Source organism: Vulpes lagopus, chromosome 1 (assembly GCF_018345385.1).
Source record: "Vulpes lagopus strain Blue_001 chromosome 1, ASM1834538v1, whole genome shotgun sequence".
Classification (NCBI taxonomy): Eukaryota; Metazoa; Chordata; class Mammalia; order Carnivora; family Canidae; genus Vulpes; species Vulpes lagopus.
In genome coordinates, this window is record NC_054824.1 from 4,592,280 (window position 1) to 4,613,850 (window position 21,571).

At 45.7% G+C, this 21,571-nt stretch overlaps 1 protein-coding gene across 2 annotated transcripts in view; it reads left to right on the forward strand.

Annotated features, from left to right (window-relative positions):
• The window catches only part of FYN (FYN proto-oncogene, Src family tyrosine kinase), a 209,644-nt gene that overhangs the window by 16,222 nt on the left and 171,851 nt on the right, over window positions 1-21,571 (forward strand). For both annotated transcript variants that reach the window (XM_041752313.1, XM_041752331.1), the window contains exon 2: window positions 11,892-11,931. The gene's annotated coding sequence lies outside the window, so the exon portion shown is untranslated. The remainder of the gene's footprint in view (window positions 1-11,891; window positions 11,932-21,571) is intronic.

Genomic DNA, 21,571 nt, shown 5'->3' on the forward strand with positions numbered 1-21,571 from the left:
CTGAGATCCAGAGTCCCGCGCTCCACTGACCGAGCCCACCAGGTGCCCCAGAAATAACATTTTTTTTTTTTTGCCTGTGGCTGAGCAGTAGGTGTAAATCCCAATCCTGCCGCACCACACGTTGATGCTGATGATGACGGCGATGGCAGCACATTCGCTTGCTTGTATTCCTACAACACACTTGTCCCTTTGAGTCTGCCGTGCCTTAGTGTAATGGTATCAGGTTCCTTTCGGGCAAGAAGTGGGAAGATGTGCCTCTCAAGGAGCAGAGTTGTGTACCAGATATCCCAAAGCAAAGTGGGGTTTTCGGCTTCCCCTTGTTGAGCTTGTGGCAGTTCTTCCACAAGAACTTCCGTGCCCTGCAAGGAAGGACTTCAGTTGCCATGGAGCCTCAGGTCAGTGGAAGGTACTAGAATTTCAGGCCTTTCTTTAATGAGTTTACTGTCATGCTGGAGACTAGACAAAGAATTTTTACTGGGTACGATCCTTCGGTTCCATAGTTTAAAGGTTACAGTCTGACTGTGAGGGGAGAAGCTCTTCATTTTTATTCAAGTCCTCATGTGCTAAATAAAGAATGAGTTTATGAAGGGATTCATTTTCAAGTATAATTCATAAGTAGTTACCAGAACACTAAATGAGAGAGGGGGAAACAAACCAGTTAGCTCTTTTTAATTATGTTTCATCTCTCTTTGACGTGCATACAAGGATGATGCTGCATTTAAGATGTTTTAAAACCTGCTGTTTCTTGAAATGCCTAGTAATTTGGGAAGGGAAATCTTTAGTCTTTTTTTTTTTTTTTTGGGGTCTTGCTTTAAAAAGTGTGGGTTTGGTGGTATGGTAAGGATACTGCTTATGTATTTTTCTACTAGAGAATTACTGTGACACTTTGAGCAAATCTTCTCAAAACATAAATGCATCTCATATTTCCCTTCATCTGTCAGTGGGAGCCAGGAGAGCTAGAGATGTGAGATCATAACATTATGGAGAGGAGTCACTGAAGTAATGTTATAGAATTTTTAAAAAGTTGATTTATTAAGTGACATCATTTCAATAATATTTTGGACCTTGGAAACAGTTCTATTCAAAATCTCAAAAATAAAATGTCAAAAAAATTAAAAACATGTCCATGTACATTAGAGCAAAAAAAAATCTTAAAAAAAAGGATTTTATTTATTTGAGAGAGAATGAGAGAGTGAGTATGAGAGCATGAATTTGTCCCAGCGGGAGGGACAGAGGGAGAAGCAGGGAGCTCCATCCCAGGACCCTGAGATCATGACTTGAACCCACCCAGGCACCCCCAGAAAACTTTTTTATACTGATTGATTAAGCATTTAAAAAACATAAGACCATAATTATTTGGGGTATATATTCACTCTAATCCATTTTTAGCCATCTATCTCCAATACCCACGTCATATATTTTTTTATGAAGAATGAACTGCTTTAGATTTTCTCGTAGACTTGCCTGCAGTCTCCTTCAAAGTTGTGCTTTGTAGTCAATATTTGAAATTGTTACTATCGTCAGTTGGCATTTATGTATACATCACAATATTTTTCACTGAGAAAATAGCTCTTTCTACAGATGCACATAAGCTCAGAGCAAATTCTGCTAAACAGAGGCTTTTCAACGACTAATTTTTTTCACATTGAAATGTGTTAGTATTCTAGAATGGATATTTTCACCTCCATGGCACCCCCATTCAGGATTTTTATCACTAATAAATATCTTTACAGGGGCACCTGAGTGGCTCAGTCTGCAATCAGCAAGGAGTCTGCTTGAGATCCTTTCCCTCTCCCTCTGCACTCCCCCCGCAACCCTGCTGCTTGCACTCACGCGCTCTCTCTCTCTCTCACACAAATCTTTTTTTCTTTTTTTAAACATTTTTTACAAAGTTCCTGAAAATAAATTCCCCTGTGGTCCTTTTGAATGTCTTCTCACGTTTAGATGACACAAATCCTAGAGCTTCATGATTTCACCCCATTCTGATTCCTAATATCAGTGTATCCACTTAAAACAAGGGGCCCCATCAAAAGATCACCTCAAGTCGAGATCCATCAAAACACCATGATTTCAGTATTAAAGCTTGGACACTGTGTTTAGTCCCTCCTCTGCTTTGTTGGGATAAATTTCAACATCTTCCTTTTTGCAAGCCTTGTTTTCGAGAACTGCAATTGGCTAAAGGCTTTAAAAGCTGAAGTGTTGTGGCGCTCCATTCACTGCTTTGATGAAAGATTTCCAACTGTTTTGGAACAGAACGCACCCAAACTTTACAGGATTCATCTATCATACGGTTATGGAACAACTAGGTTGATTTAGAGAGTCGTTTCTCAAACATTTCTAGAACTTGGTTGCTGATGACAGGTGGCAAAATAGAAGGCACATACTATGGTGCTGAAGTGTTTATAGTATTTCTCTAGTTCAGTTTTCCTATTTGCCAATTCTAAAGTTTTGTTTGCATTTGGTAGGATATGGCCACTTACTTGAATTGGCAGTTATGAATTACACATATGCCATACGCGATTCCAAGTGACTTTCTCTGCTCCGTAGGTTTCTTGATTTAGTGAGGACGTTTGTTTCTAGCCTCATAAAATTTGTATTTCACTGCAAAAACAACTTCATCTCTCATGTTAAACTTTTGGCAATTTACAGTAGTATTCACAGTAACAGATGTTTCACCAGTGACAGAATGAACTTCCACAAGCTTTATTTGATCCTAGGAAATAGATGGTGGAAAAAAAAAAAAATCAAACCACTATTGGAATTAATTGATTTCTCTGCTTAAAATTCCTGTTAATTCTAACATAACACTGGAATCCTTTAACTGTTAAATGTTTTTCTTCTGCTAAAGAAGCCAACACATTAAAAGCTATTTCTTTACTTTTCGTATGTGCACAAAAAAAACTTGAACTCAGAAATAAGCAGAAGCAAGTTAGAAGAGCAGTTACTTGACCTAAAGGAAAAGTCCTGCTTCCTAGAGCTCTACGTTAGTGAACCTGGGTGTGTGACATTGTCATCCTCGGGCATAGCCTTGTCACAACAATTGAGGTAGTTGCTGATTTGTGCTTCTGCAGGTCTGTGGCTATGGCTCATATCCCACTGTGGCTCCCATGGTAGTTAACAAATATCAGCAAACGTTTTGTGTGGGTTAACATTTCATCATCAGCTTTCTTCAAAAATGGTAATTTAGTGCTTATTTTTTCACTCAAAGTAAAATAGATAACCATCAATAAATGACAAAAACACTGTAATGAAAGCATTGAGAAGGGTCATTTCCCAAAAATATCTCTTGTACCCTAACCTGTCATTTTCTGTTTCCCATCGGCCCTTCTGACGGGTGTCTTGTGCAACTCTGGCCACAGCATGGGTCCCAACACCACTGGTCGTAGCATCCAGGGTCTGGGAAGGGCACCACCCATTGAGAGTGGGAGGCGTTAACTGCCCTTAGCTGCTCATGCCTAAGTGCTCTTCACTTTATTGGTGAGCATCCTGCATGTTCCCCTTGAAAGGGAGGTGTTTACTTAGGCCAAGATCAGAAAAGGACAGGAAAAAGAGATGTCACTGGTCACCTTTCAGGCTTAATCACATTAGGGTACAATTCTCTTTACCATGGAGTCATCCATCGACAGGCAAGCCTATGGCAGAAGCTGGAAACACAAAGTGGAGTTTACCAAATTCAATCTTGGTGCATTTTGTGACATAACAGTTAATACTTGGTTTAAAAATGAAACATCCGGACAGATGTTTAACCTGATGGGCTCCCAGGACAATAGGTGTAATCCAGCACTTTGACAGAGGAGCCAAGGTGTAAAGTCATCCTGGTGAGTGATGATATTTCTCCATCTGCTTTGTACTGTCCTCTCTGGTTGGGACAGTTCTGATAACATCACTGCTCTGCGCACCTCTGCTGTTGACTCCCAGTCCCACTTCCCACCACAGCTGAGTGAACTTTTAAAAATCCCTGGGAGATCACCTTGCTGGGTAACACCACTCCATTGTCTTCCCGTTGCAGTTGGATTGAAAATCCAGCTCTTCACCCAAGCCCAGGAGGCCTTTCATGCTCCCACCCTCACCCAGATGGCCCCACCAGATTTTAAGCTTTCAGGAGACCCGTACCTTGCCTATTTTCTTTGCCAACATGGCATATGAGAGCTACTTATTGTCTTACCTCAGAGGAATAAAGGTGATTTACTTGGGGTTAATGAAAGGAAAAAAGTGGGAACATCTTGCTAATCGGTGGCAATAAGAAAAGCAAGTCTAAATCTCTGTGCCCTCAGTGTGACTTTTCTCTCTCATAACCAAGTTGGATGGCAGAAGGTGTCACAGGACTAAGTCCTTCCCATTAGCAGAGGTGTTGTGATGCCTACAGACCATTCTGCTCCTGTGGTCTCCCAGCCCCACCCCTCCCGGGCCAAGTACGTGTGCGTTATAGGGAGTCTGTCGTTTTCACCAACATCAGATCAGAAATCTTGTGTCAAGTACTCTTGGCGTACAAGAGGAGGAAAGATGCCTCTCCAGTTGACTTGGGGTGGGGTGGGGTGGGAGAACTGGGACATATGGTGGTGGTGGTGTAGATAGAACACTTTGAAGTCACGATTTTGAGATCCTGTGGTGTTCTTACACAACTGCTCTCTATTGGATTTCTTTTTAAAACATGCCACTGTTCAGTTTTTATCATGAATGCCTTTCCAAGGACAGTAAATGGTTTTACACACTATGACATCGTTTCCATGGCAACTAATGTATTTTAGCAAAGAGACACTGCTCAAAGTAGGCTAAAAAGGACAAATACAGAAATGGCACAGTGCAGAATGTGGGGCAATGTGTGTTGTAGTAAAGATTGTTTTTTTTTTTTTTTAATTTTTGACTTCTTGTTTAGGCAAACCTGTATAACTAGATCTTGGCTTCTTAACTCTTACTAATAAAATTTTTACTGCACCCAATACTGTCTAGTATTTTGCTGACATAATTCCTTTACTTGGTACTTGGGTGTTTGGTTGGTTTGTTTGTTTACAGTAGCATGATGCTCCTTCCATCCCACACAGACATTTGTGATTTCATCCATTTTCAAGATACACTGTGGGCAGCCCCGGTGGCTTAGCAGTTTAGCGCCGCCTTCAGCCCAGGGCGTGATCCTGGAGACCCAGGATCGAGTCCCACATCAGGCTTCCCGCACGGAGCCTACTTCTCCCTCTACCTGTGTCTCTGTCCTTCTTTCTCTCTCTCTGTGTCTCTAATAAATAAATAAAACCTTTAAAAAAAAAAAAAAAAAGGATACACTGTGTTCACCTCCTGTTCTCATGTAGCAGCCACTCACTGCTCTGCTGCCCTTTCTTGCAGTGCTTCTTGAGGGGGTTGTCTACACTGCCTGTCTCTACACAGTGTGTGTTAAAAAAAAGTCAAAGCCTTTCCACTCAGGCTTCCACCCCACCACTGGATTCAGTTGGTCACACCTTCATCCTCTAAGGCTATTACAATTACCACTTTTGTTTATTTAGAGGCTAACGTGTAATTATACATTTCAGATAATTCCACAAAACATGAAGCCCCATGGTATTAACGTTTACGTAAACCCAAGGGATCACGTTACCCCGCCTTGTGCATCTGAATATGCTTGGACTATTTTGTTACATGATAATAAAAACCCCTTCTATGCTCTTAAATAACCCCAAGGGGCAGATAGCAGCCAATTCCATGTTTAATATTAAAAGAATCCAAGGGCTAGATCTTATGACTTAAAAAGATAGCAAACCAGTCTACGGGCTGGGTTTTACCCTCGTTTATTATGTTTTGTTAGGCCACATCATGCATTTAAAAAATTAAACTAACACTTTAAAATCGGGCAGTTTTGTATAAACACTGAGATTTCCGTTTCTTTTGAAGAAAATTGGAAGGTCCAGCAAAACCAAGCCCGCATTCTCCCATGAGAGCAGCTTGCCTCAGCAGGGCTACAGCTGTCCTCTTGGGATGGGGCAGGGCTCTTCAGCTCACCCCAGCCTCCCCCCACCGGCTTCATTCATTTGATTTACCTGCCTGCATCTGTGGGTTATTTGGTATGTGACCCTTCCCACGCCCCTTCCCTCACCCAGTCACAGGACAAATAAATAGATCTAGGGAGAGAACGTGGTCCAAGTGCTTCCTCCCTGGCTGTGGACCAAAATTCTCTGTTTTTGAGAGTAATTCATAGGTCATATGTGGTGAGAGGCATCATTAGGGGAGATGCAGCCTCTGTTTTGCACCTTACTCCTCAAAAGAGACCCTGCAATTAATTGTACAAGGTACATTGTTCATTGGGGGTACCTCCCCCATATGCCTCTATCAGAAGTAACTTGTATGTGCCGTCAGCTGTGACATGCAAGGTGGAGGTGCTGTAGTAGAGGTGAACATTTACATAAGCGTAGAAAAACGGGCCAGAAGGGGAAAGCGCCAACATCCTAACAGGGGTTCCAGATTTTCAGTGAGCATCGATTGCCTTTCCAATGAGGTAAATAGATGTTTATATAGAAGAAATAAGGAGGAGGTAGTAGGACAAAAGTCCTAGGACTTTGGTGGAGCTCCATCCTGGCTTCCCAGCACAGGATACCCAAAGGCCATCCCCAGCCACCTTTGCTGTCCTCTCTGAGACGAGACCCTTTCCTTCAGACTTCTTCAGGAGTCTCAGCTTGTTAACCAACCTCGTCATGGCCTTGTGCCCTTCACCGTTGTGGACATGGGCCCATCACTGCACCTTTGCCCAGGGGGGTGGGGTGCGCTGGGCTGGGGTGGGGTTGGGGGACGGGTCAGATGGGAGAAAGAGTTGTGGTTGTGCCATCTTGAACCTTGTTAGAAGGTGGATGAAGGGAGGACACAGGAGAATGAGCTAGTCTGGAGCCAGAGTGAGTGGCTAGAGGAAAATGCATTTTTCCTGGGGAAACCACGCCGTGAGGAGTACCCCACACCAAAAGGGCCTTGTCTGAGCTGGCTCCTGTCTCCGGGGCCTGCCCCAGTAGTTGGGCACACAGGAGATTGTGGTGACCTTGAGTGTGGATGGCCCCAAACACTGCACTGCGTGTCTGTGTGCAGCTGTGGAGGCCTCAGGAAGCCCACTGAGAGAGTGGGCCTGTTCCGAGGCTTCAGGCAGGAGCCAGGGGCTGCCCCTTCACCAGGGAACATTGAGGAGCTTCTGTGTACGCTCTGTATGTGTCTCAGCTTTCTTTGGAATTATGGCAGAGTCTGGCCCTGCCTGGTCTTTTTGTGCCTTGGATCCCAAGTTAATACCCGAAGGGAACAGTGCCCCTGTTGACATACTTGATATGGAAGTTGCTGTCCAAGGGCCGTTTTATCCTCGTTGCCACTGACATCACACCACGTACAGTTCTGAGGTTCTCACTTTAGTTTTGATTGAATAGAGCTGTGATCGTTGGAGCAGAAAGAAGCCATTCAGATGTGAATAGACGTGTCTAGCAACATGCAGATGTTTTTTGGCAGGTTGATGAATATTTTAAGTCTTTTTCAAGAAGTAGAAAAGGGTCAAACTGGAAATAGAGAAGATTCTGTGGCAAGGGAAAAGTAGATTTCATTTCTCTCCTGATCTTCCTTTTCTTAAACAAAAAGCAGAACCAGGATTTAAATCTCGGATTTGTCATATCCCTTAAGTCTCCTTCACATGGGAGTTGTGATTATGACTCTCACATACTGAACCTCAGCTTCTTAGCTCCCCATTTTTTTTTAAGTAAAAAGGAAACACAGGCTAATATTAAAAATAACAGCAGAATCTCCAGATTGGATCTCTGTCACTTATTTATAGGTCGCAACCCAGGACAGAGTGGAAAGCAGGGCCATGCCCTGGTTGTCCGTATGCTATGCGTGGTATGTGGGCACACCCTGGGCCCACGTCGCCCACCCCTCCCCAACACGCACACACACCCCTGCCGAACTTGCAGCTTGAGTCAGCGTGTGGCTTCGCTTCCTTCACCCCCGTCGGGTGGGTTCTTCCCCGGCCACGGTCCCCGGCCCTCCCCCCGCCCCCTCGGTCAGCAGAGCTGGCCCAGGCCCCCGTGGCGCGCAGCACAGCCCCGGCCGCACACGCGCCGGCCTGCGAGCAGGGGACACCGTGGGACCGGTACTGCGTAGCGTGCTGGAGCAACACGGACGCGAGGAAGTCCTGCTCTGCTCAGAAGTGGGACCAAAGGGAAACAGGAGCGGAAAGGCGATCTTTGCCCCGGGCCCCCGACAGCCACAGCTGCCTGGGAGGAAGCTAGACTCACCGGGCAGGGTTGGTGAGTTTGGAGTGACAGCTGGTGCCAGGAGTCTGCTGGGGGCTGCGCCTAGTTTTCTGGCCCTTCCCAGGACAGAGGCGAGTAGAAAAGACGGGGTCACTGCAGGAGGGTGCTTCCCACTGGCTGGCTCCTTAGCCAGCCTCTGCCTCAATTTCCCACCTTCCACCAGCCTCTTAACCCCCAGTCTGCCCTGTGGCCCTGCCGAGCCTCTTGCCCCTTCTCTGAACGTGTGGCTGACGCCCCTTTGTGCCTGTGCGTTCCTCTGCCCTGTGGTAAGGTGCCCGTGGGGGGCGCCACCGGAGATGTCCCCTGGGAGGCTGGAAACAGGAGAGCGGCAGGGCCGCAGGGTGGGCTGCATCAAGGGAGAACTCAGAGCTGAAGGCCTCTCAGTTCTATTTTTAGAGTTTTCTCTAAAAACAAAGCTCTCTCTGCATCCTCCCAAAGATAGAGGATTTGATCGGATCTAAATAGTTGGGAGCAGCTCGTTTTTTGGCCAGGGCCTTATCCTCTGGCCTCCCTCCCTGCAGGCAGTCACACGTTTGCAACATCCATGGATCAGCCTTTTCCACTGGGGAATCTGGGTCACTTCAGTCATGTTTCTCAAACAAAACATTAGCACGACTTCAGCAGGAAGAATTAAAGCATGGAAAGTGCCCTGATGCCCACAAGCCCGCGGCGGAATGCAGAGTCAACTATTGAAAATGTCTGTAGACCTACATGCGCCTGTGTCCGCACAGACACGTACACACACGGGGAAGGAGAGGTCCCTCTTGCCTTAAAGCCTTGGAAACTTAAAACTTGAATATCTCAAAAGTTTAGTTTTAGAATAGAAATAAAGTAGAAAAATTGATCATTTTTTAAAGAATAATTTTTTTGAATGTAAGCCAAAAGGTACTTCTGTCTTTTTTTCTTTTAAAGATTTACTTATCTATTTTAGAGAGTGCGCTTGGCGGGGAGGGAAAGGGAGTCCGAGGATCGTGAGATCACAACCTGAGCCAAAACCGAGAGTTGGACGCTCAACCAACTGTGCCACCCAGGCGCCCCAAATAAAAGGTGCTTCTAGTTCACTTCAACGTCTGATGACAAAATTTATCTATTCTCAACTTTTCAGAAACACACCCTTTATTTCTGACAGATACACCTGGTTTTAAAAACAAATGCCACCCTTCATACCAGACAGTGTTTGCCCTGTGAATTTTACTTTCTGGCAATTTTATCTCACCAAAGCATATCCTCTTTGAAACAATGGAGCTCATGCCTAAAAATATCTCAGGCTGTGCTTGCTGGGAGGCTTTGAAGTTAAAGCTGTGACATCCTTCTAGGTTATGGCTGCAGGATGATGCGTAGATGTATTGTCTTTGTTAATTAACTCCATCTGTTTTATAAGCCTGAAAAAGAAATTGGATGAAGCTGCCTATATGGAGGGATAGATGATATTCCCTGTGCCATAGTGAGCCAGCAGCCCCGGACAGGTTTTCAGTTTTCCTTTTTGCTACCAGTTGCTCAAGTGCCATGGAGCCAAGGCTCATTCTTTGAGGGCCTGTTGTTGAACCGGGCTTCCCGCGCAGTTGCGCTTGTGCTGTCTGTAGGAGAGAGGTTAAGTTTCCTCACTACTTTGGAAAGGGCTAATGATTCTCCCAGGTGCTCTTTCTGTGGCAGACGGGGGCATCTCTCACCTTGCCAATAGAAAATTCCGTTCTGTGAATCAGAACGACAACCTTCCTAAACCTCTTTTGGGAAACGTTCAAGTGGAAGCCAGAGTTCCACTGTATGTATGTTCCCTTTGGTGAAAAGGTTTGATTGATTGATTGATTGATTGCCCCTGCTCCCCCCCCCCCCCCCCATAATCAGAGGGAAAAGAAGAGAGACCTCCAATGCAGGGCTCGACCATGACCCTGAGATCCTAACCGGAGCCAAAATCTAAGAGTCAGCTGCTTAACCGACTGTGCCACGGGGGCACCCCTGGTGAAGAGCTTTCATGGTACCGAATTACTCTTTGCTGGTTATAGGGAGGCTAGTTAAAAATTTTGGACAATATGGATTCCCTTTTTTTTTTTTTTTTTTTTTTTTTTACAACTCAGCAGGATCTGCATCCCCAGCGGGTTAGCCAGGAGAAAGGCATGTATTGCCAGGTGGCATTTCCCTGGTTAGGCCAGGACAGCAGGTCAGAGGCAAGCAGGAGATGGGGCGATGTGGGTTGCTAAGGTACGGCTGCAGTGGCATGCTCATTAGCACATTCTCTCCCTCCAGCCCCATGCTAGTTCTCCTGCATGTCTGCAGTGAGTTCATGATTTGAATACCCATCTGCGGAAGACAATATATGAGTTTCTAATTCTCTTCCCCATGGTCATTTTTTTTCTTTCCTTCATTCTGAGTCATCTTTGATTAAACAAAACAAAGATGTTACTGTTAATTATGCACCCTTTCAAACAGTGCAGAAATTCTTTTGTGCGTGTGTGGGGATGGATGGTTTTGATGGGGAGAGTATTTTAAACCGTGGACCGGGATGCTAGGGATCCTAATGGAAAAAAATGTGTAAATCTCTACTAAGATAGGAAAAATCGTTTCTGCTTTTTTATTCTCATTCCTCAAAACTTTTCCTTTCTGCCCTCACATGGTCAACATAATTCCATTCAAGCATCTTTATTCTCTTTAGACGTCTTATTAAAACTTAGTTCATGGGGATCCCTCGGTGGCTCAGCGGTTTAGCGCCTGCCTTCAGCCCAGGGCATGATCCTGGAGTCCCAGGATCGAGTCCCGCATTGGGCTCCCTGCATGGAGCCTGCTTCTATCTCTGTGTCTCTGCCTCTCTCTGTGTCTCTCATGAATAAATAAATAAAATCTTAAAAAAAATAAAACAGTTCAAACAGCTAAAATTGCAAATAATAAATGAGGTACCATCATATTGGCAGGTTGTAGGCGGACTGCATGAGCAAACTGGGAATCCGCCGTCGTCCTCCTGGCACTTTAAAGATTAATGTGACATGGGCAGGGGTGCTACAAAATCAGCACCCAGCTCTGCCGGGGGGTGTTGGCACAAGGTTCTAAGGTAATCCTGGGGCTGGAGTCCCGTGGACACGTTGGTGCAGGCTGGGGGGTTGGCACCTCCCCTAGAGGGGAACTCCAGCTGATGGGAAAGAGGGACCATACCAAGAAGGTGGTTTTGACAGCGAGGCCCACCCACAGTCTAGGAAGTGGGGCACAGATTGGTTGAGGCCTAAGGGAAGATTTAAGCCAAGAGATGAGTTGAATAAGACCTTGGAAGGCTCTTTTTTTTTTTTTTTTTTTAAATATATCCCAACTATGGATGACTTGTAGGAACCCAGAAGGTGTGTGTGTGTGTGTGTGTGTGTGTGTGTGTAAGGCCTCCGTCTATTTTTCCTGACTCCAGAAACTCAAAATCTTGTGTTGGCCTCCTCTGTTGGTACAAGGCCAGGTCTTTGCAGTTGCAGGCAGGTGTTCGTGGCAGCTGTGACTTAGCAACAATTGTGTGAATGAGGAAAAAAAAAAAAGGAGTTGTGGGCAAGTTGATTGTCTGCAGCAAATGGAAATTCTATGGTGGTACTTTGTGGGAGGTTTATAGGCAAAGAGTGTTCAGTTCTCTTTTGATGTCTGTTTTTTTTTTTTCTTCTACAGTTTTTTGAAGAAGCAGGATGCTGATCTAGACGTGGAAAAAGTAAGTTGACAAGTTCTGCCCTGAGAGCACATGCCTTGTAAATCAGAAAGTGTGTCCCATTGGGACCCAGGACTCGGTCCAGTTTTGAACTCTGAGCCTGTAGGTTTCTAAGAGAGACGTTGAGTTGGGAGATGGAGCTGGTACATGAATAGAAAGTCTCACCTCACTTAGGTGAATCTATGATTTCCCCCTCCTCTTAGTTGTAACGCTCGATTTTGGTAATTATGGGAACGTGTAGATGTTTAGCCATAAGATGCGTCTCTTTACCCCAGAAATAGAAGGGAACAGCTGTCCTGTGGCTGATGCCTTCAGGGGCTGCTGAGGGGTGGGCAGCACTCTGCCTTCAGACTGGTTAAGGAAGATCCCCTTCCGTCCACCCGTTTTTGTTTTTTCTCTATTCTGAGATAACTCCTGCTTACCTCTGCCCTAGTTGTGCCTTCGGTTTGTAGTCACCGTGTCGCGGGTCATCCTTTCATTCACTTAACATTTTTCTGATGCCCACTGGGTGTTAGGCACCATGCTGGGATCTGTGGAGACCAGAATGGATGTGACTGACAAGTACACGGGCGATTGTTGTACATCGCAATAGGAATGTGCAGAAGGGGCTCTGGAGGCTCCGCCTGAGGCTGCGCTGTCCGGGAAAGCCCTAGATGCAGGGCCTGTGTGACGGAGCCCCGTAGTCACTGCGTCGGCAAATGTTTGCTGAGTCTTCTCTGCTTGTACTTCTCATCTCCCAGCTGCCTTGGGTTCCCAGGAGCGATTCCCGTGAACGGCTGGACGGACAGGGTCTCCCTGGCCACCCACGGGATCCTGTTCTGCCCCAGTCTCAGCAGCTCCGAGTGACAGTCCTCCGTCCCCTGGCCGCTCAGGGGCCCCACTTCATCATCAAAGAATGACTTGGGGTTATTTCTCCTTTAGACTTCGTGTGTAAGAGAAGTTCTTCTCCCAGAACTAGGGGCACACTCGGCATGCAGTCAGCGTCCTTCACGCTGCGGAGTGTGCCCTCCGAAGGCTCATTCCGGAATGATTACGGGCGACCCCTGGCTCCTGCAGAATGGCCTGCAGAAAGGTCACAGCCTTTCCTGCCCGTGCAAACCCAGGTGACTCAGGCTCTCACCAGGCCTGGGTTGGACGGGAGGCGTGAAATCCTGGCTGCTAGAGTTTTGGCTGTGGAAGCCAGGGGCTAGCGAAGGCCCTGCTGGGTACTGTGGCCCTCGTGGGCCCCACCGCCAGCGAGAGCCTTGGGGTGCCAGGAGCCCCCTCAGGACGGGGTGGCGCAGAAGAGCGGGGCGGGGGGACGGCTCCGGGAATCCTGGAGCTGTTCCAGGTTGCAGGGCTTGCCCTGCCTTGTGCCGCCCAGGCCGTGGCCCGAGGTGAATCCTCCCACCGTGAGAGGGGGAGGGAGGTCCAGTCTATGGGGCAGGCGGGTCTGTTCATTGTGTTCTCAGTACAACCCGATGCCAGGCAGACAAGAGGCCTCAGCAAACGGGGTGGGAAAGCCCTGAGCCGAGTGAATTAGCGTCTTGCTTCAGCTCTGCTGTTCACTTGCCCTACGACCTTGGGCACATCTTTTCTCCTGTGAGAGCCCCATTTCTCTCCTCCGTAACACGGTCCCATCCCCCGTTTCAAGTAAAAATCCTTCATTTTTTCACTTAAAAAACACAGAAGCCACACGTATTTCTTTGTTTTCTGACTTGGGCTTTATCCCAAGAAGGTTGTAAAGGGCTGTTGGCCGCGAGTCTGAAGGATGCTTAATAAGGCCCAGCAGAGGTTGGGAGTTCCTTGAAGGTGCGGCCTTGTCCGTTGTTGGCGCGCCCGGGACCGCACCGTGGGCAGCGAGTGCCTAGTGAAGGAGGGAGCTGTGACCAACCCGTCATGTGGGCTGGGGCTTTGTAAGTACTGAGGGGACTCAGAATAAGAGAAGCTGAAAGTGTGGTAGGAGGTGCTTCCTGGACTGCGTGAACCTGAGCTGCCTGCAAGGGACTCTTCCGGCTGCACCCTCTCGGTCACGTAATTAATGACCTGGAAGACGCTCAACCGCCCTAGAGGAGTTCAGCATTTTAAAAGTTCTAATTCAAAAGCCCCAATTCCAGAATTTTTTTCTGATGCTGATAGAAGGCTGTGGAGCACAGAGGTATAAATTGTCTTCGCCTGTGTTTGTATATCTGCCGAGAAGAATCTAGAGTGTGCCTCCGTTGTGTAACTAAGGGATACCTGCTGGCCAACCCAAGTGAAGAAAAATCACAGAAGTCAAGGTGTGTTTTTTCCTGAACGGATTTTTTGACATTTTTGTAAAGATAGAACTATGAATGGAAAATTAGCCTTATCGTGACACGTCAAAGAATAAGTTCCAATTATTAATTATTCCTTGTAGGTTATTGAGATTATGCTACATACTGAGTGCTTTCTGTGTGCCACACTAGACAACAATCTTGTGAAGGAACCATGGCCCTTACCATGAGTCGCTTGAGGCACCACAGCAAGATCAAGGAAGGATTCTGGTTATATCTGTCTGGGTCTAGAGCCCTCTCTTTCTCATAACCCTAGCTTACCTTGCAATGGATACAATATTCAAGACAATATATTTCTGTGACCTCTTTTTAAAAGGTTTTAGGAGTAATAAAAAAGCAATGTTACTTTCTAGAAGACGTCTGAATGGGGTTGCCCTGCCACCATGCACTTCTTCAAAGCTGTCATTGTTGTATAGTTATTTGTGCAGTAACCATCTCGTATCGGTGTTCCCTATTGAACCGTAAGCTTTGTCAGATCTGAATCTTTACGTGTGCTAAGCCTAGTGCCTGGCTTCTAGATTGCCCTCCTAAAATGTTGACCACTGGCACATGACCAAATTAGAGTCCATGAGAGCCACTTTGGTAAGTGGCAAAGTAAAAAAATCTTACTGTGTACTCCAGAAATCATGTTTTTCTTCTCCATCTATAGGTTTTATCTATGGAAACCATGCCAGTTAATAGCATTATATGGAGACAAGACAATCACTCCTTGGCGTCCTCTTCAAAAGTACCAAGTTTCAAGCAGACAGATGAATAGATACTTCTTGAGAATGAAGTAATCCGTGCAAAAGCAAAGAAACTCTAAGGATAGAAGAGGGAGGAGCAGTAAGAGGACAAGGGAGACATTAATACTGTTTTTTTTTTTTCTCAAAAGAATCTTCTTGCATTATTAAGGGATACACTTCTGAGTATGGTTTACACAAATCACTGATTTAAATATATACAGTGTATCTTCCAAAAGTAAAACCCATACTCAACTGAATTTTAAAGAATATGTAATCAGGTTAGGTCAGAAGGACAAAAAAATGTACTTTTTGAAAAATAAAACTGATTAAATTGATTTATCCTATTTGGTAATTTAAATCATGACTTAAATGGACTTGATTAAAATAATAACTACTTTGGTCATAATGGCTTTCAGAGGGCTAAGGAGTGAGGTTTGATTTCCATGTATCCTACATGATTTTCGCGTATCCTGCATGGCCTCTATTTAGCATGATTGCAAGTATTTGACGGTTGTCTTGAGAGAGACCCATCATTGTTGTAGTTTCAGTGAGAACAACAATCTCTGTATTGCTGTTCTGTTTGCAGGGTTTAGATAAGCTGTCTTCAAGCCACGAATATGGCCACAGATAGACATACTGTCTATTTGATAGACACAGAGGCCACCCCAAATAAAAATTGTCATTCAAAAGAAAAGTAAATAGAATTCTTTAGAATGTTTCCTTTATCCCAGCAAATTCCTTAAAATGTGTTCATCCATAAATGTAGAATGTATATAGAAGTTGCTCCATTTTTCAATGTTTCTTTTGTTTTAATAAGTCCCAAGAGAAATGATAATGATATCCTAGTTTCTTATTGTGGGGTTAATAGTTCTTATTGAAAAAAGAAAATGAAAAAAATAATAATAAAAAAATAAAAAGAAAGAAAACGTGGTTCTATACAATTGGCTCACAGTTTGAGACTGCATCTGGAATCAAGCTTTAAAGCCATGTGTATGTGATTCCTACATAGCTGCACGAGAGATGGAAAAATTAATTCATGTAAGATTTTTCTTTAGTAGAGGAATAGGATTTTCAGGGGTCACAAGGTCAGCAGTGCTTATATGGGGAGTCCAAAGGCATGAGGATGTGTCTCTAGTGAGAATGTGTGTGTGTGTACTGGGGGGAGGCGATGTAGCGTTTCACTGTGTATGCTGGTTGCCATAAGGAGGTAGAAAGCGTGAAGAAGAAGAGGGAAGAACACCCATAAGCAGAACTCCTTGCCCTCTGTAGAAGCCATTGCTTCTGAATGGAGTGCAAGTCTCACTAGGTGGTGTGGGGACCAGCCCTGGTCGGTCCCCAGATGGAACTAGCTACTCCTTAGGCCTTCTCTGATCCACACACTTAGAGCTGTCATCCCTGGGGCCTATGGGATGCCCAGTTGTGTCTCATTCTCCAGCCTCTTACTGAGTAAAGGCTGGGCCTCCCACAGCCTGCTTTCCTGGTGCCTAGGGATCAGGGAAAGGGGATGGTTTTGGTGGGTAGTGGTGGGGGACGGGGACAGGGGAGAGGGGGTTGGTGTTTGGGAGGGAGGAACTTGCGTAGAGCTCTGTTTTAGGTTGAAGAGCAAACGGTTTTAGTCCTGTACCAAAAACAGTTGTTCTATATCACCCATAATGCCTGACCAACTTTCTTTCATATAAATCTCTGGATTATAAACCTGCTGCCGTGGAAGAGAAACAGCAATGCTGCTGTGGAAGAGAAAACATGCCCTCTGCCAATTCGAATTTCTAAGATAATAGAAGATCCCTCTTCCTAGACATGATAAACTCTGGCAGATGTTGATGACCATTGGAAGAAATACACATAACAAAATTTATGTTGTGATCAAGGAAAAAGTTGAAAAAAAATCGGGGTGAATTGTCTAGTCTTGGATGAAGAACACATAATTCATTTGTTCCTCAAACATTACCAAACACCTATGGGCTAACCACGGTCCCACACCACATGTTATCTTACTCAGTTGCCGTATTTTACATATGAGGGAAATGAAGCTGAACAGAAGTGAAATGATTTGCCCAAGGACTTACATGTAGGAAGTGGTAAGAACCAAAAGTAGCTCTTAAACTTGGGATACCCTTCTGTTTCCACTCAACAGTGGATATTCTCTTGTACTGAAGCTCAAAAGAGCAGAAGACAAATGAACAACCATCATCAGCCTCGTGCAGTTTGACTGGTATACGCATCTTTCCTTTTTCTCTTCCCTGAATTTAAAGGGACTTTCACCCTTATTTGTTTAAAAATAGTAATGATGTTTTTTATCAAAGAGAAATTAGAAACTTAGAAGAACCATCTCTTTGAATCTGACATGGTCCCACCAGGTGGTCGCATGGGGGTGACAGTGGCGGCAAGAGAGTGACTTCCCATGATGGCATTCTACAGGAATGGGAGTCCAGGGAGGCCTGTTCCTGGGCTCAGGATGATCTCATTGTCCTCATCTCTGTAGCATTTATCATCCTGCAAGGAGAGAGCTGGATGCTGCCAGGAGAGAACGGGGAGAAATGCAGCCCACTTGACAATGAAGAGTCAAGACAAGCTCCCACCTACTCGGTAGTCTTTCTTCTGTAGCCCAATTGCCGCATAATTTCTTCTATTGCAGCCAGGCCTGCTGGGGAGAGGTTGGAATCACTCGGTTGTCTGCCTTGCATAGATTTATTGTCTGCTGAAATCCCCTGTGAAGGAGAGATTATTAGTAAAATAAGTGTAAAGAATGGCTTCGAAGATACTTTTGACACTGCCCCGAAACACTTTCCAAAGCAGAGCTGCGCTTCTTCTGGGCTGGCGTGTGGGTATGGGAATGCGACCATCAAAATACTTAAAATTTCAGGCTTTTCCCCTAACACGGGTTACCACGGCCCACTTTGGGGCAACACCAAAAGTGTAAGCAGAAAACCTTCGTGTTAGTTTGCTGCGGCTGCCATAGGAAGTGACCACACACTTGAAGGCTGCAAACAGATTTCTTCCCTCACAGTTTTGGGGGTCAGAGTTCACAGCAGGAGGTCGGGAGTGTGTCCCCTCAAGAGGCTTTGGGGGAAACCTGTCGCTTACCTCTTTCAGCTCCTGGTGGCGACAGGCATTACTTTGATTTATGACCGTGTCACTCCAGCCTCTGCCTTTCCCTTCAAGTTCTCTTCTCCTCTGTGTGTCTCCCGACCATCCCTCTCCTAAGGATGCCTGCGATAGCTTTCAGAACCCACCAGATAATCCAGGATGAGCTCCTCCTCCCAAGATCCTTAACTTCGTCATACCCTACCATTGCATTCCGTACGAGGTGGCAGCCACAGATTGCAAGGATTAGGAAGTGAACATCTTGGGGAGGGGGTGGACATTTTTCTGCCTCCCACACCTTCTCTTTTCAGAATTTCTACATTTCTCATTTCCTGAAACATACAGCTTATGACCACTGGTTTCACACATTACTTCAGCGAGCTTAATTTTTTCCTAGAAGGGGGCCCTTGGGAGTCCTAAGAACCAACCTGGTCTCCCAGGCCACAGAACAGGCAAGGCCAGGCCTATCATCTTCCTTAGATCGAAGTGATTGTAAGGATGAGGAATCATGGGCGCTGAGAGCAGGGAGGGGCCTTCGAAACCGTAGCCTCCCAGACTTCGGGGGGAGACTCGGGCCAGAGATGCAGGGTCCCTCGAGTCTAGAGTGGAGATGGGATCAGCACCTACTGCCTCAGCCCACCTCTTCTGCTGTGTCCCTTTGTGAGTCCAAGCTGTCCTCCATCATATATGTCTCCTCCTCATCCTTCATGTGACAGTTCTTTAGTACCTGAGAACCCCAACCCTGCAAATCCCCCTTTCCTTGGCCAACAGCCCTGTTCTTACCAATATTCTTACGTTACCCGATATCAGGTATTCTGCTGTTCTGGTTACATCCCCCTAGAGGTGTTCCCTTTATGTCATTGTCTCTTTAAGAACATAGCGCTGAGATATGAACAATACTTCTGAGATGGCGTGCCCAGTGTAGGGCAAGGACTCTACTCCTAGAACTGTTAGGTCTTGTGAGATGCACATGTTTTCTGCATCATTACGTGCTACACTTAGAGGAACCAAGGTCACACTTCCATTTAGCCACCCTGTCACACTTTTCAGCTCGCAGTGAACTCAGGTTCAGTAAACATCCTTTAAGACTTTAAAATATGAATTGCTTTAGACCTCTCCCCTTTGCCCCTGCCAGGAAGAAGAGCTGGGTTTCTGTCAGTAGCAGTATGGGATCAGCTTCGGACCCAGAGTAGAGTCCAGACAGAGATCCAGAGAACAGATATATCCATGGGCTGGGGCATGCTCACAGGGATGGTACCAGCAGCAGACAGCAAACAGAAGGCAGTTAGGACAATTTGGTGAGGCATAGAACTGGAGAAAGTCTTGTGTAGGTGGCAGTCTAGCTGGACAGATATTTGGGAGCAGAATTGTCCCGCTGAACAGGCCAAGGGCAGATAGGAGGCACACTGGTATGGAGGGACAAGACTCCAACCAGGGAACTGATGAAAAGAGTTGAGCCCCGAAGAATGAGTTAGAGTCAACTCCCAAAGCAGGGGAGGGCCCAAGATGGGAGCTTGAGTCCAGAGACCCAAAGGAAGCCCCTAGTCTGAAGTCAGAGTCACAACACGGATGTGCGTCTGTGAATCTGTGGCCTGGAGCCTCCCCTGCTCAGAGCCTGGGGTCAAGGTCACGTGACAGAACTTGTGAACAGGGTTGTGTTGTCCCAGTTGAGCAGATTGGAGGGTGCAGGGCAGGTGATGACACCCTCCTATCTATAGGCAGTTGATTTCTTACTATGAAAAGTAGGGTTTTATTCCCGTGAATTCTTTGGATTCTTTTTTGCCGGTGGTTTGGTCAGTTGTGACAGTCCCTGCAGCCCATTGAAATGTTTTAAGATCTCTGTTCTTTCCTCTGATTGATTGACTGTCCCCTCAGTTGTGAATTATTTGTGGTATCTCTAAGCACATCTTGCTGAAAACCTCACCAGGGATGACCTACAAAGTCCTGCTGTGCAAGGACCTCCCTCCAGGTCAGTGTTGCTCCTCTGTGATGTTGGCACCCCTGGGTATGGTTGCTCAGTCACCTCTGAGGCCTTCAAACTGAATTGTCCCTTAGCCCAGGGTTTCCCATCTCAGGCAGCTACGCTTGGCGCACCTGTCAGATGCTTTGCTGACATCTAGGAGCTCAGTGTCTGTAACTCTGATAGTCCTGCAGAAAGGGCATGAGATAAGGGCAGGGCCCCAGGAGGGGAGAGTGGGTAGCGTGTTTGGTCACTCGCTGCTTTGCGGACAGAGGTCCCCAGTTGTTCGCACTGACACCCATGGGTTTCAATCGTAAGTCCCACTTCCCGTAACATACTTGTGGGTGTTAGCCCGTGGGTGATTTTTAAAGCAGAACTAGAAGCCAGTATTCAGATGCAGAGTCCTAATCTCCATTTCTAGTGTTCACCTCTCCTAAAGACATCCTTCTTTGCAGATTACGTGTAGTGTATAAAAAGCAGACCCTACAGTTGGGTGCGTAAGGCCATTTCTTAGAAGATGTAGGAGTGTTCATTAAGTTGTGAAATGTGCCACTACTAAATGTAGTCAGCGTGTAAAGTGAAGGAAAGGAAGTGAGATGCTGTGTGGATCATTTATGTTAACAGAAGAAGGGGGTAAAACAATTCACTCATTTGCATAGTCCTTCCAAATAAGCCTGCCAAGACCAAGTGAGATGGTTTCAGGGTCAATCACGAGGCGGCATGATGTAGTGGAAAGAGTGTGTGGGCCTCAGGGGCTTAAGTAAGTCCTGCTGTGCCACCGAAAAGCTATATGATGTTGGCTGTGGGGGAAACAGATAGTCAGATGACGAATTGCAACGGTGGTGAGTGTCTGAGGGAAGGTACAGGGAAAATGATGCAGGAGGATCCCAAATAGCAGTTCACAACTTCTGTTGGTTGTTCCCCCTGCTTTGGGCAATACTGGCCAAGGATTGGATAACTTCCAAGTGTGACAGGAAACGGATCCATGCTTGGGCTGGAAGAATGGGAAGGGGAGAGAAGGTTCCTTTCCACGACATTATTTTTTCTGTTGCTCTTCATCAAGATTTAATGCCACAGTAATTTAAAACAAACAGAACCTGTGCTTGTGGGTGGGAGGCAGATTTTGTTCATTTTTGGAAGAATATTCTGAAAAGTAGCCCTAAACTGGTAGTATTGGAAGCAGTAGTTTTAAAAAGCAAAGTAACCGCCACTTTGCCCGTCATGCAGTTATCAAATAAGGGGAAAAACTTTTTTTTTTTCCTTTACCAGAGAGCTTGACTTATGTGTCAAGGTGATACTTATTGCAAAAAAAAAAAAAAAGTAAATTTGATAATGGGTTATAAGTTTGAACAGCCCATAGGTACTAAAAATGAAATAATTTATAAAACTTACAAAGTTTGGAAGTCCTCACAGTGATCCACAGGGAAGTTTTAGGTGTGGGAGAGGCCTCGTTGGCAAAATGTCAGCGCTTTTTTTTATGTATTACCTATGACTGGAAGAACAAAAAAAATTTGACAGTTACTATAATATTTACTGTATTTTCTCATATTTGGTTATATTTATTAATACAAATACTGGCT